This window comes from Crassostrea angulata, chromosome 3 (genome assembly GCF_025612915.1).
Source record: "Crassostrea angulata isolate pt1a10 chromosome 3, ASM2561291v2, whole genome shotgun sequence".
In the NCBI taxonomy this organism is placed as follows: Eukaryota; Metazoa; Mollusca; class Bivalvia; order Ostreida; family Ostreidae; genus Magallana; species Magallana angulata.
The window spans coordinates 6,037,877-6,052,751 of record NC_069113.1 but is presented as its reverse complement, the minus strand read 5'-3'; positions in this window follow the sequence as shown (position 1 = coordinate 6,052,751).

Here is a 14,875-nt window from a genome sequence, read left to right as displayed (position 1 = left end):
TTTCCAGATCTATTATCAGTGGTAACATTATTTCCTTATTAGCGTCTCGGTTTTTGGGGGGAATTTTTTGGAAGGTTTTGGTTGTATTGGTTTTTCATAATAATAATTATGTGTTCGCTGATTATTTGGTTATTCGAACTGATACATGTGTATTTAAAAATTAAGCAAAATTAATGTTTTTGGTTTTTTGACATGTGTATTTCTCAACTTGGAGTCGTTATGAATTATCTGTTAAATTTTGTTGATGTTGCACGTACGATAATTCGTGAACTCTCAATTAGATCTTATTCATAATGACTTGTTGTTCAGAAGGCGTAGTTTTAACCTTAAGTGATGGTTTCTGTCTCATCGGATAACTCAACAAAACGAACAAACCACAATATCTAAGCATGTGAATGAGCTAGCAGGGTAACTTGTTATGTAAATACTGAAATATAAATCTAAAATTAATGCTATTAGCCCAGCAGAAAAGGGACTGCATTAGGATGGTACAGCTCCCCCGAGACCTTCAGGGTGTCTGATGTCTTTGGGATTGGGTTTGTACGGGTCCATTGTTGTCTAATTGCATGTAGGAGAACACCTTCTGACTGATTGGACAGAGCTAACAACAAAATAAATACACTCTGAGGAGAGGGCCCTCCGAGGCCAGAGTCGTGTGAAATTTCATTATGAATAGTGATGGGTATTACCAAAACAAATATTTTGATAAAACATGTCAATTCCGTGTTTTTCGATGGAAATGGACTAGATATATATTAATAGCTCAGATACCCGAAACTGTAACTTTACTCTGCGCATTTGAAATGTCTTATTTTGTAGTTCCTGTTCGATTACTAAGTAACTGCTCAAATTTCTTTTTTATATTCAGTAATTTCCAATCATAAAAAATACTTAGAAATCCAGTTGAAATTTCGTAAACAAATGACTAAATTATCTAGAAATCATGAATGGAGATTCATTTTTCATGGTGATCGTTTAGAATGCATGCAAAAAAAAAAATAGAAAAAAGGGAATGCAATCGAATGTCCATTTACACTGAGCGCCACATTGTCCGCGACAAAAAGGTCTATGTATTGTCTTGATGCAGACACAGCAACGTTTCGCTCCTCTAATCGTCAAAATTTGATCGAATTTAACCACCTATAAATGTCTTTATATTGTTTAATGGCGCAAACGTTTTGTGTTTAAGAGACATTTGAGCCTTAATGTGTATACATTTTTAGTAAATCATTCATAAAAAAATATCATTTGAAATCATTTATAAATAATCATAATAAAAATCCAGATGCATTAGGTTATGTGAAAGCTATTGACGATTTTTTACCTTATCCACTTACGATTACTTCTATGTAGCAACATTTTATGTTTGATAATATTAAGAGCATGTTTACATGGGGGATGATAGTGACAACCCTGTCATAACATTGGCCCCATTGCTCTGTAGACAAGAATTAAGATCCATCTAAACTCAATTCAAAATGTACAAATTCAACTTTAAGGTGGCAAATTATACAGAAGTGATGCACTGTTGCTTGTCCTGATCTAAACGATTCGTCCAATTACGTCTCACCTATTTCACTTCCAGCCAGAATGCAGGAAAATCACTGCCAGTAAGCTTTTTTGGGGTTCAAATCTAAATGTTATATAATATTACTTTTTGAAAGAAATTGAATAAAAAGTGCCCCCACTGTATCTAATTTGATATATGGCGTCGTTTTCTACTTTCCATATGGAGAATGTCATTATACAAACGTTGTATGGGGTTTAACAATAGGACGGAATGTGCTCCCCGTCCCCGCTTGCTCGAAAGATAGTCAAACGCAATGATGAAATTATTCAAATGAGCTCAGAAGTGACCCTTTCTTCTAAGTGACACGGAGTGATAATTTGTCAGGCAGGGGAAAAGAAGATCGTTTTTCACTCATCAAATTATTTTTTCTTCCTATCAAATTACATATCGCGGTTGGGAAGACGTTTTGATCTTGCGATTGCAATGGTAGTTTTATTTCTTTTATGGCCACGATGCGAAGAAAGCAGAGATAATTATGGTACATAAAAAATAAGTATGAAAGTGTCGGGTATTGTGCAATAGACATCGAAAACCTAGTAAACAAAAACCAGAAGGTTGTGGAGAGAATGACGGCACGGTGTAAATAACCAACAAACTCGTTCATGAAAGAGGCCTACCCAAGCATCTGGCAGAAGGGGAAAGTTTAAACCAAATTTAAAATGCATTAAAATCAACCTAAATATCTCAAATTCTTCAAATATGTCTTTTTAGAAAAAACACTAAAATACCATTCGCACTCGAGACTTTTAATGATGATAAATCACCATATATTGAGTTTGTGTTTAAATGTCCATATTTGCAGAAAAAAAGTCTCAAAACTTGTTTGAAAAAATATGAAACGTTACATGTTTTGTTATACATGCATCATGATCTGTTTTTCTTAATACAAACAGTGTCATTGTATAAATTTGTAGAGGCACATTCTTGCATATTTTGTGGTTTACCTGTAGCATGCATCTGTAAATAGTAGAGAGCGCACGTTATGTACGCCTGCTACTTAACGCGTGCATGTTTTGAGATCTAGAGTTCCGGTCACAGGTAATTTTATTATTTATGGTATCTAGAAGTGTGACGGGCTAGTTTCCTTAAGTCTAGTGCATTTAGGTTAGCAAATCTATGCACAAATGTTGCATAGTTTGTTATATACTTAATATTAATTAATATAACAGTTTCCTGTAATATTAGTACATGAAGGTTAGCAAAGAATTTCTGAATGCGCAAAGGCTATTTCTTATGTAGGTCAGCATATATTTTACTTTGTTAATTGGTATTTCCCAATAATTGGGACTTGAAGTCTATTCAGTGCATATAGGTTTAACAGAAAGTATTCATATTTTAATAAAATTTAGTGTATATTATTATACCAATCGAAATTTCATAGATACATGTATATAATAGTATAGAGGGCATTTCATTTTAAATTGAAAAGAGAGAGAACATGCTTAGTGTTTTTGTCATTGTTTCATGACTGTTATTAAATTTTCACTTTAAGAAATTATGGGACATAGCTTCTCTTTATTTTTCTCTCTAATACAATCATTGTTTTATGATGAATAAAAGGTGAAATTATCATTTACCACATTTAAATAAGAAGACGATATTTTTTAAGCAGAAGGTCCCAATACGACACAACAGTACTGGCATGCAAGTGTTACAAAAAAGCTTTGAAATACTAGTAGTAAAGACTATTTCAAATATCCTAATTAAACTGCTATAAATATACCCTAAATATCATGTACGCTGTATGCGCATTCTTTGACCAGTGTCTTCAGACACAGATATACGTTAGATAAGAGATTCGCGCTCCGTCGTGATAAGAGGGTCAGAGTTTGTGGCATCCACCCCTCCCTCCAGAAGCCGTGTACATTTCATCTGATATAAACTGGATCTTGTTTCATCCCCCGCCACGCCATTCAAAATCCGTGTTTACAGGAAAAGTTTAATCCATTTCTATGAATTGCATCGCATATAAAGAAATGACTGGTATTATGACGACTGTATAGGACGGGGCTTTAATTTCTATATAGCGTTACCAATTATGATGCTAATCAATTATCTGAATAATAATATGAATGGGGGTCGCTTTGACCCCATTTATGTTTTGTGTCCTGATCTTACGCGGCATTTGAACAGTTTGACTTTCTGATAAGTATCAGTATTCCTGCAGAAATTCGAGGGCAGTGTTTGATGTTTGTTCCATAGGCGACAGACAATTCGGAGATACTTCAGTATATTCACACACCCCTCTCTATCATTATTAGATTTGATAGTGGCGTCACTTTATGTACGATAAGGACAAATCCAATAAAATTTCGATTTACTGTCATTCTAAGATGCATTGTAAATCTTACACACACTGTCAGGGTTTATATTATCAGAAATGAAACACCCACTTATGGTGCACCAAGCTCCTATTCTGTATCCAGAGCGTTATGGGGACCAATTCCAACGCAAATTAAAGTCGCAGGACCCCGCGAGGCTTGACACTGGTTTTGTGTACCTTAATTCTATGTCACTTTTCATTCCGTGTGTCAAATTATATGATATGTAGGAACAAGGTCGATTATACCTTTTTGATTTGCCTACCTGTGCATTTTCTGCCAGTTATATAAGTGTGAAACGGTCGACATTGGCCCGTCTCAGGTATTGTTTACATCGTCTTGTTGACTTGTCTGGCGGACGGACCGGCACCGCTCAGACAGCCAGGAAACAATCAGTAAGGTCACCCTGAATAAAACCTTTACTAGGAAGAAGTTCTTCCCGCCACTACCCCAAAGAGTCTTTGTGGTTGTTCTTGGTCGGTATGTGTACTGAAAAAGTGCGGGCTCAAACAATTAGTACATTGCAGAATAGACAAGCAGTACAAAAAGCTGGATATTTTATTTCGAATATTTTACATGTTTAGTTTTTTTTTTTTTTTTTAGCTTTTTGTATTTTGCAAAGCCTGTTTCTGTCGTCGATTTTGTATCATTTTGTATTATGTCTAATTATACGATCTTCTGCAGTGTTGTAAACCTTTAACAATATTTTGCAAAGGTTGGTTAATTTTGCTTAGTAATTGCAATAAATATAGTAATCGTAGATTATAACTACTGATAGTCTTACATATCGTGTTTAGTGTAATCTTATCACGACGTAACCTACATCTTTTACAACATGTAAACCAACTGGCGGGGTTTGGCGATCTCTTTACAGTTTTCATTCTTTACTGTGCCATTTATAGCTGAGAACAAAACTGTGCGGATTCTCGGTTACCCGGCCATGGAATGTGTAGCTTGATCTTGCTTTAAAACTACTGGAATCTCTTTTCCTAAAATAAAAACGACCATGACAAGCAAAATATACTATTGCCAAAAAAAACCATGGTCTTTGCAAGCCATGTTCTGTTTTAACTTACTTTAAAAATTACGAAGAAAATACCAGTAACGAACTTCAATCTTTTACATTTAAATAATATTGTTCAAAGATATCACATGCATAGAGGAAAGGTCTTTGAGTATTTTGCGAATTCAGTTATCATGTCTGGTTAAAACAAGCGACACACCGCACGTCTACTACCAAGGCAATGTTCTACTGAACTAGATATAGACCGCCGTGAACTCACGGGACCTGTAGGTCTTGGACACCTACCACACATTCAGACCTTTTGTACATGTTTCCAGAACTGGGTCAGACCTGGGCCCACTCAAAGGCTGGCGGATCACGTCAAGTGTTCATTTACGGCTGTATCAATCGTAAATCCTCAAGATTCTTTATCTGATCTGTTTTTCCACTGAGAACCCCTCGGTATGGAATGGCCCTTCACAACAATCCAGTTTTTGATGAACAGACAGCAGACTGATACTTTGGGGTATTTAGAGCAGTGGTTCAAAAGAAAGAGGCCTGGCTCAGTTCACCGATACAAACCGCGTAATCCCGTATAAGTAGTGTTCTAAAGACCGATAAACAAACCCATGTTGCTCCAAATTCCGGTGCACTACCCTGATATTTGGAAAAAGGTCTAAACAATTTTTTAACACCGTATTTGGCATGGGGAGTCATTGCACCTAACAAAATGAATGTAAAACAGCAAATGTGTAAACGAGTGATAAACTACTAGTATGTAGAACTAGGGTAAGGCTAGGGTATGGCTTTTGATCTCGAGATCCATACCTTCAATGGTACTTGAACCAGATTGCCAGATTTGCATCCAATGAATATTTTCTAAATATTTCTAAGGAAAACAAACGGAATATCCTTAATATTATTTAGCAATGCCCATTGCAAATACTATAAAGATGTCTACCGTTTAGTTTACTATAATTCAAATATTAATGATAGGTTTTATCCTATGCGTTGATTCTTAATGTATTGGAAACGCGCATTACACAGTCAGGCGTCAGACTTCAAAACAGTTGTACTTATTCCATATAAGAAAGCTTTTGATCTGAAAAAAAATTGAGATAAATTTATTCAGTGCACTAGTCCTTTATTTACTTAGATAATAAAAAACACAAATATAAATGTAAAGAGTAATGGATCTCTAGCGGACACGGGTTATGTTTTCTGCAATGCGCGCTACCTTCATACCACCAAGGAAAACATTTCTAATTCACATGCACATTACCAATTCGATAAGACAAGTTACAAAACACATAGGCGTGACATACCAGGACTACTTTTATCTTCGATTTCTAAGAAATAATCAAATACGGTTTTTTAATGCAATTTAATTGTAGACATAAAGTTTATTTTTGATTGCAATTTAATTACACTCTATTTTCGTGAAATTGAAATTAAGGTTAACCCATCTCATGTGGTATATTTTGATGTGCTTAATACATACGTTGTTACAATACATGATCAAACACTCAGTCGTCTTTTCTTTTACATTAAAGGAAACCATGTCTCTGCCGAAAACCCCAAAAATTGTTCGATTAAAAAATGCATGCACGTTATTAGCCATACAACTGTAAACAATCAGAAAAGGAAAACAACCGCCAAATTAATATCTACCAAATGCGTATGTGGTTCTGAGATTAGAATGAATGTAAGTGATACCAGTGACTTGCTCCGATTACAGATCTTGTATCCCGGTACCGACATAAATATTATACCGTGAGACTGACCCTCTGGAATACCATTACACAGCAGACCCAGGGGCCAGGTTACACGTGGGGTAACCTTATAGTAATCCCCATCGTGTCTTGTTATGATAACTGCCTCGTCATCCGGGTCCCTGGGAACTTTCATAACTAGATTCCACCCAACAACCCCCGTACTGATGTAAGACTAGCTCGCCAAGACTAAATATTTGCTTTTGATCGCACTTAAATGAAACTTAATAGAAAAGTAATTGTATCTCTCTCATTCTATTTTCCCATCTGGATGAGATGCATATCTGTCGACAATAGGCTTGAAAAGCAATACAATCTTGTTTGACCATGCTGAGAGAAAAGGAAAGGTCGCGAGGGTGATAGCATTGGATGGACTAAATAATGGCCTTAATAGCAGATACACCTGTATGGTTTGTTACACCTGTGTAATTAGGATAAGTTTGAAGTGAGATTCGCACCTCACCAGTTTTCCGAGTAGGTGAAAGGTATACTTAACATTCTTGTCCACGAAACAAAATGTAAAACAGGGCTTTTCAAAAAATACGTTCAAAATACATACACCCACCTCTAATACTTACATGCAGTTTGTTTCTTGAAAGCCTTTCAGGAATTTTGCACGTAGGGTGACAATAATTTGAGTTTTTACGACACTGTTTGTTTCATAATGCATTTACCATGTGTCCTTGACATTTGACTCGCTTTTGATCAATTTGGTTTTTTTTTAATCTGTATTTCACGGAGGTAGGTTTCAAAGCAAAAAACACGACAACACAGATAGATCCCTGCCGTACCACTGAGTCGGTGTGTCGTCATTTGTTTGTCAGTTAGAAGAATGTGTTTGTTTTTTGCAAGGGTGCCGTGACATTTTGTACCAACTCCAAAGAGAAGATACCGCCCATAGGCACTGCACTTGCACTTTGATGCCGTGATCTGGACCATAAAATTTCAAATGGACTACGATCTCATTAAGTCTTTGATAGGCAGAATTGACTGCTTTAGAAAGTACTTAATAAACTTATTATGAATGTTATACGATAATATTGACTATAAATTTTAGGGTGTCTCTATATAGCTCCTATGACAGGCTTTAGTGTGATGTTGTTGTTATTTGCCTCCCTAAATGTACCTATCATCACGATTAAATGCGGACTTGGCCGTTATAAATGACAATTGGAAATAATTGATATGCTTGCAGAAAGCAATAAAATCTAAGAAAGTACAACCAACAATATATGTCTCAAATGTTGATGATATACGACTCAAAGTGTTTCCGTTTGAAGAAATGTTATACCTAAATGGAAAAAAAAAGTTTCTAATTATTCCAGCAAGGTCACCCAAGGACAAGCACTTTTAGAAGCGGATCACGATTAATTTCAAAATATAGGTATACGGGCGTATACGTAGGACTGAACCATGCCTTCACGAGTTCATGATTACTAGATAGTGTATCTTTCATAATAGTTTGCAAACTGATTAAGTTTCGGTAAAATAGTTGCCCAATTTTGGTCGTATGTTCGTTGTCATGGTAACTTACTGTTTATTTCAGAGTAAATATTCACAAATGTCTTTCTGGTGAGATGGGTCGCTACAGTAGTACAACTTGGAATGCAATACATAAATACCAATTTTAACAGTAGCACGGCGCCGATATTGCAATATCAAAAACAGCAACATTAATACAACAGCGATTGTAATACAAAAACAGCAACAGTTATACAACAGCGATTGTAATACAAAAACAGCAACAGTTATACAACAGCGATTGTACTACAAAACAGCAACAGTAATACAACAGCGATTGTACTACAAAACAGCAACAGTAATACTACAGCGATTTTACTACAAAACAGCAACAGTAATACAACAGCGATTGTACTACCAAACAGCAACAGTAATACAACAGCGATTGTACTACAAAACAGCAACAGTAATACAACAGCGATTGTAATACAACCCAGCAACAGTAATATATCAGCGATTGTAATACAAACAGCAACAGTAATACAACAGCGATTGTACTACAAAACAGCAACAGTAATACAACAGCGATTGTACTACAAAACAGCAACAGTAATACAACAGCGATTGTACTACAAAACAGCAACAGTAATACAACAGCGATTGTAATACAAAACAGCAACATTAATATATCAGCGATTGTACTACAAAACAGCAACAGTAATATATCAGCGATTGTTCTACAAAACAGCAACAGTAATATATCAGCGATTGTACTACAAAACAGCAACAGTAATATATTAGCGATTGTAATACAAACAGCAACAGTAATACAATTTATTAACAGCGATTGCGAGAATACAAAAAAAATGACCAATAACAATACAAAAATCACAGTTTTATTTAAGAGTATAACAACAATACAACAAAAGCATCGGCAATTAAATCACTAACAACAACACCGTTCTATATTATTGAACTTTAACATTGCAAAATATTAAAATATATATAACATTCTCACTGACGTTTTGTTTTTGACAATGTCTATTATACACATAAATTCAATTGCATGTCAGAAGTAGAGCTAGCTCGGATACTTGTTTGGTTGAGCAGTATATTAAGAAATGAAAGCCAATACACTTTACCAAACCCAGGACAGTCTTTTTTCCTCAAGATTTTCTGATATGCATGATTGGTGCATATAGTCAATAGGAAACCATTTGATTGAAACCCCACACTATGGTGTACACACTCATCAACCCTTGACCTCAATTATCTGAATGCTGGGGAATTATGTGAAGAGTCTCCGATTGGTATTTTGTTAGTTACGAGTGTTCCTTGCAAACTCTTACCTCCAAAAGGTTGCACGTGCACGACTTACGGGGCCGCGTAACGTCAGATTGAACAGGTGTTATCTTGTATATTTTATTATGAAAGTAAAAAATTGTTAATGATATACTTCGATTTTAATTAATATAAGTGGCTGCTCCTACGTCATCTCCAGTGAAGAGACCTTGGGTATTTAATGTTCGTGATAAATTGGAAGAGCAGGGGATAAGAAATCCCTGGTCTATACCGGTTTGTATGATACATGTATATATAAAGTGGTGTGTAGGTGAATGAAGATATACAGATGCATTCATTATGCAATCCATGTCAATTAATACTTAATCATCTGTGACGTCATCCACGGTCTATTAATCCTGACACAGAATGTGTATCGTTTGAAGGCTTTCTGGACGATGTATTGCAATCTTATAAGGTCAATTACTCATGTGCAAACATTCCTTTAGTTTTTTAAAGTAAAATTGTTCCTTTCGTAAAAAAGATTAGAGAATAAAAGACTACTAATAAGATATTTGATTGTTGATGGGTTGACAAAGTTCGAGGATTAAGATGCCAAGAGACCAGCCTTTAGCAGCACCGGTCAGCGTGTAATTAGTATGACAGAATTCATCAAACTCTGTACTGTGGTGAATGATGGACTGTGTTCAGACCAATAACGCGGTTCCTTGGTCTTTATGACCAGTACTTGTAAAGACATTGGTCCAGGGTTTTGGCATGCCCACACTCATTCATGTTTAGAACGATTTTGGCATATGTATAATGCCATCAGATCTTGGACAACAGGTGCCCGATTTAAGTAGGACATACCATCTATTAACATTGAACTTGATGCCAGAAATTCTACACTGCCGAGAACTCAGTTCGCTGGACAGGAAAATTGCAGTTTTTAACACAATTTTATGGCAATCTAATTTGTCAAGAGCAACACAAAAAACGACTGCATTTATGAATGAAGTGTGTTAGAACACAGTCGATGACGCCTAACCGTGTTCTACAAGTCTTTGACAAGAAAACCAATCATTTTCATAAACAACTTATCGCGAGCCCTGATAATGTTTACTATGTCTCGCAACCAAACAATTACTGAAGACGTCAGTGGGTAGGGGACCCTATCTGTGTCGGACCCGCATAATGGGATCTCCCAGAAGCCAGGCCAACCCTGTGATTGGGGGCAGTGTCCCGACAATGGCAGCAAATGGAGGGAAACAAGGCCGTACTGTTTCCAACACCCGCAATACACACCAGGATCCCATTGATAGGATTTTCTACGTAATAACAATATGCCTGCTATTATATTCTTGACACACTGCTCCATTAACGGCTTCAGTATAAATATGTATACATGTACTACAAAAGGACTGAGAATGAACGAACGTTCTATCATAGGAGATCACAAAGTACAGAAACGATTCAAATGAATAATTTGAAGCTCTCCATCTGCATTTGTTATGAATTTAGATTCACTTTCTATGAATTTAGTTATCTTTCTTACGTAAATATATTCAGGTATCACTTCACAAATAAATGAATTATCTTTGTAACAGATGTGGCAATGGTTGGTAGGTGATGGCACGAACTGTCATATTTTGAGGCAGGCTTAGTTTGTTTTCTTGAGTGGGAGTAAACTGCAAAAAGTAAATTAGGCCCTATAGAAACAGAATATTACACAACATGTTATTTTAAAAAACAATGATGTTAGAAAACAATGTATAATATCGCTGAATAAAGATTTATATCCTTGATGCAAATTATATAAATGGCATAAATTATAATGCATTGTTGCTTTTTTAAACATAAATGTATTTAGGTCATTATTATTAAAGTAGCACTAGTGAAAGATATCATAATGACGTATTTTGACGTAAACACGTGACCTTAGGGTTAACTGGAGACCCTGCAGTAAACCAGGACTGTATCTTGCCTCACTCTGGAAACCGCACCACATTCCTGGAGACGATTCTCACCTGTAGCCTCTTACCTGTAAATAATTCCTCCATCAATAATGATTTACCTTAATTGATGGTGTTTTGCTCGGCATGTAATTTTATTCTACCACACACTCTTAATAGAGTCACATTAACATTCAATTAATTTACTTGTTTTTCGACAATGCACCACACGCATTCCAACCAATAACGCACCTTGTTTTTCTTATTTATGCTGAATTTTTTACCGCACTTGAGGTATTAGATTTGTATTTTATTGATATTAATTTTGGTAATTAAAGTTACACCTATTTTTTTTTTTGGTCCAGTTCTTGTGATACTAATTAGCCTTATTAATCTTGTATTTTCAAAAAATAAAAAATAAAACAACAATAAAAAAAAAAACCCACAAAAAACATTGTATTTAAAACAGAACTATATTCATGATTTAACGATGATTCGATTTTTGGTCCCGTAGATTCGTTATGCAACGTTCGATAGTTCGCTATTTTGTATCAGAGTTAATATATGCTCACTCATTTGTCTCATATATAACAACTTTATTATATGATGCCATAATCATAACAGTTCTTTCATATTTTAGGATGTTTTTCGAAACGGAAGCCATGGCTTTAGACATTTTTCTTGACAACCAATGGTCTTGAATAGGTATATACATGTATTTGAATTAAACAATTAAACATAATGTTTATTCTCACTCTGTTTAAATGCTTTGTGGAAGAAAACTGCCTTAATAATAATTATAATAAGCTATTTTAAGATAGGTATACAGAGGACATCGTTGTTTTGCTTTTGCAACATGTAAGGAAAAAACTTTAATTTATTTTCAGTTTGAACAAACATTAGATTACTGTTCATATTTTTCATGTGCTCATCTCCTGATACCTTGGTATAGCCGATATCTATGGTGGCATAGATCTGCCACCACTTGTCAGATAATTATGTTGACTTGTCAGATCTTGATGTCGACTTGTCAGATAATTATGTGGACTTGTCAGTTCTTTAAGTCGACTTGTCACTTATCCATGTGTTTAAGAATTTAACACTACAACCTTTCTACGCCCAATTTGTGCCATCAAGTTGAAATAATATTTTCTGACAAGTCGACATAAGGATCTGACAAGTCGACATAAGCATCTTTGAAGTCGACATAATTATTTGACAATTCGTCATACTTATCTGACAAGTCGACATAATTATTTGACAATACGACATAACATCTGACAAGGCAACATCATTATCTGACAAGTCGACTAATAATATGAATGATAATTTTCTTTAAACTAGTGGCCATAATATTTTTTCTGTCAGATAATTATGTTAACTTTTCAGATCTTTATGTCGACTTGTCAAATAATTATGTTAACTTGTCAGATCTTTATGTCGACCTGTCAGATATTATGATGCCAAGTAAATGGCAGTTAGTGGCACTAACAAGCTTTAACATCAAAATATTGAGTTTCTAGTCAATATGGTTATTTTCTGACATGTCAACATAAAGATCTGACAAGTTGACATAAATATCTGACAAGTCGACATAATCATCTGACATGTCGACATAATCATCTGACAGGTCGACATAATTATCTGACAAGTGGTGGCAGATCTATGCCACCATAGATATCTGTTGATGCATAGTGTCATTGTGCTATTTCTATCTAACCGCTAAATGAAGTTTCAAATTTCCACTGAAGTTGAAATGTTCTCGTAGAAATTTTATGTGTATGGGTTTTATGAAGAAATTCTTTAATAATGAAATCAAAATGGAGGAAAAAGTTCAAGGTCATAGAGAAGGTCAAAAGATAGAACTTGGTAACTTTTTATTACATGTTGTATTTATGCAGTTTGATGTAAATGTAATATCGTTTCTTTGAAACAAAGGTGAACGAAGTATCTTGGAGTCAATCAAAGCCTAGGTGTGAAAATTATGACCTTCATCATCTGTTTCAGTATATGAAGATAAGTGAAACCATCAACAGTTTCTGTACAATAAAAGAAAAATGGGGTCACGGTCAGATCATCGTCCAAGAATTCATAATCTTGATTGAATTCCTAATATTCAACTTATATTTTAGTATGAAGTTTTAAAGAAGTATCTGAAAAATGTTTCTGGAACTAACACAAAGTGACAGACGGACAGACAGAGGTACAAAGAGACGCTAGAAAGACACGACAGTCACGTGACAGGGCAAAAGGCAGCAATTGATCATTTCCATAAAATATTACTTCTCAATTACTTGGTTCTTTTAAGATTAAGTGAATTTTGTTTAAAGTTAACTAAATTACAAAGTAAAACCAATAAGGGCAATTTCGGAGAACAGGTGCAGTTCCCTTATAAATATATATTAATTGAATTAGATTTCACAAATTCTATAACCAAATTTGTTTTTTTTTTCAATAATAAAATCCATTCCTTGAACTGTATGATCCTCTCTGACTTCGTTATCTGCATTCCAAGCCGCATCCCCGGGTTCATGACAAATTGCACGACATGCTACACTGCTTCTCAGAGCTGCATGGTTCTCTGTGGGACTTTTATGATATATTCCTTGTCCTGCTGTTAATCACGTCTTTTTATAAAGCAACCATTATTTGGGCGTTTTAATGTCCGCGGAAAAGGTTTCTCAGTTTCCCGCCATTGTGGGTCGATCCAGGCGATTTTTATCTTCCACCGCTACATACTGGGCGGCCATTTCTTGGTGCTTTGTGAAGAATATTTTTATAACTTGGAGTAAACAGGACATTTCTGAACGAAACTTGACACCGTGAAAATAGAAACATTCAATAAATAAATTAAACCTGATACAAGATAAATACATTTCGTTTAAGATGGAGGACAGGTTCAGAACCCCTACTTATCACCATACTTATAGTTGTCATAATATAGTTAAATAGGGAAGGCGGTCAGAGTTACAGTATTTCAGATTGTTCGATCAATATTTTATGAACCCTCTTCTCAACAGATATAAAACTTGATACATATTACCCCCCCCCCTCCTACACACATAAAGTTGACAAATTTAGTCGGTTATAATGTCACAGGGTCTAAGGTCAAGGTCAAACAACCTTTCACATTGACCGGTAGACTATGTGTTGTCCGCTCAATTTGATAAAAACCTTTTGCTAGACACGCACAAAACTTCTCAGGATCATGAGGATAAGATGAGAATACTGTTATCGATTTTGAGGATATGAGAAGGTCAAGGTAATCCCGACATGAATAAGTGGTGGTGCAACCTTGAATACCTTTAATTTACAGACATTAAACTTTGTACACCGGTTCTCCTTAGGAAGTAAATGACCCTTATTTCTGGAATTTGGTAAAATTGTCAATTAATAAATTTGAGGTCACAAGGTCAAAGGCTTAGTTATCTGGATGTAAGAAAATATTGACCGCTCTACACATTGCGAGCCCTTTGTTTGACAGACATCAAACGCTGTACTCTGGAATCACCGGA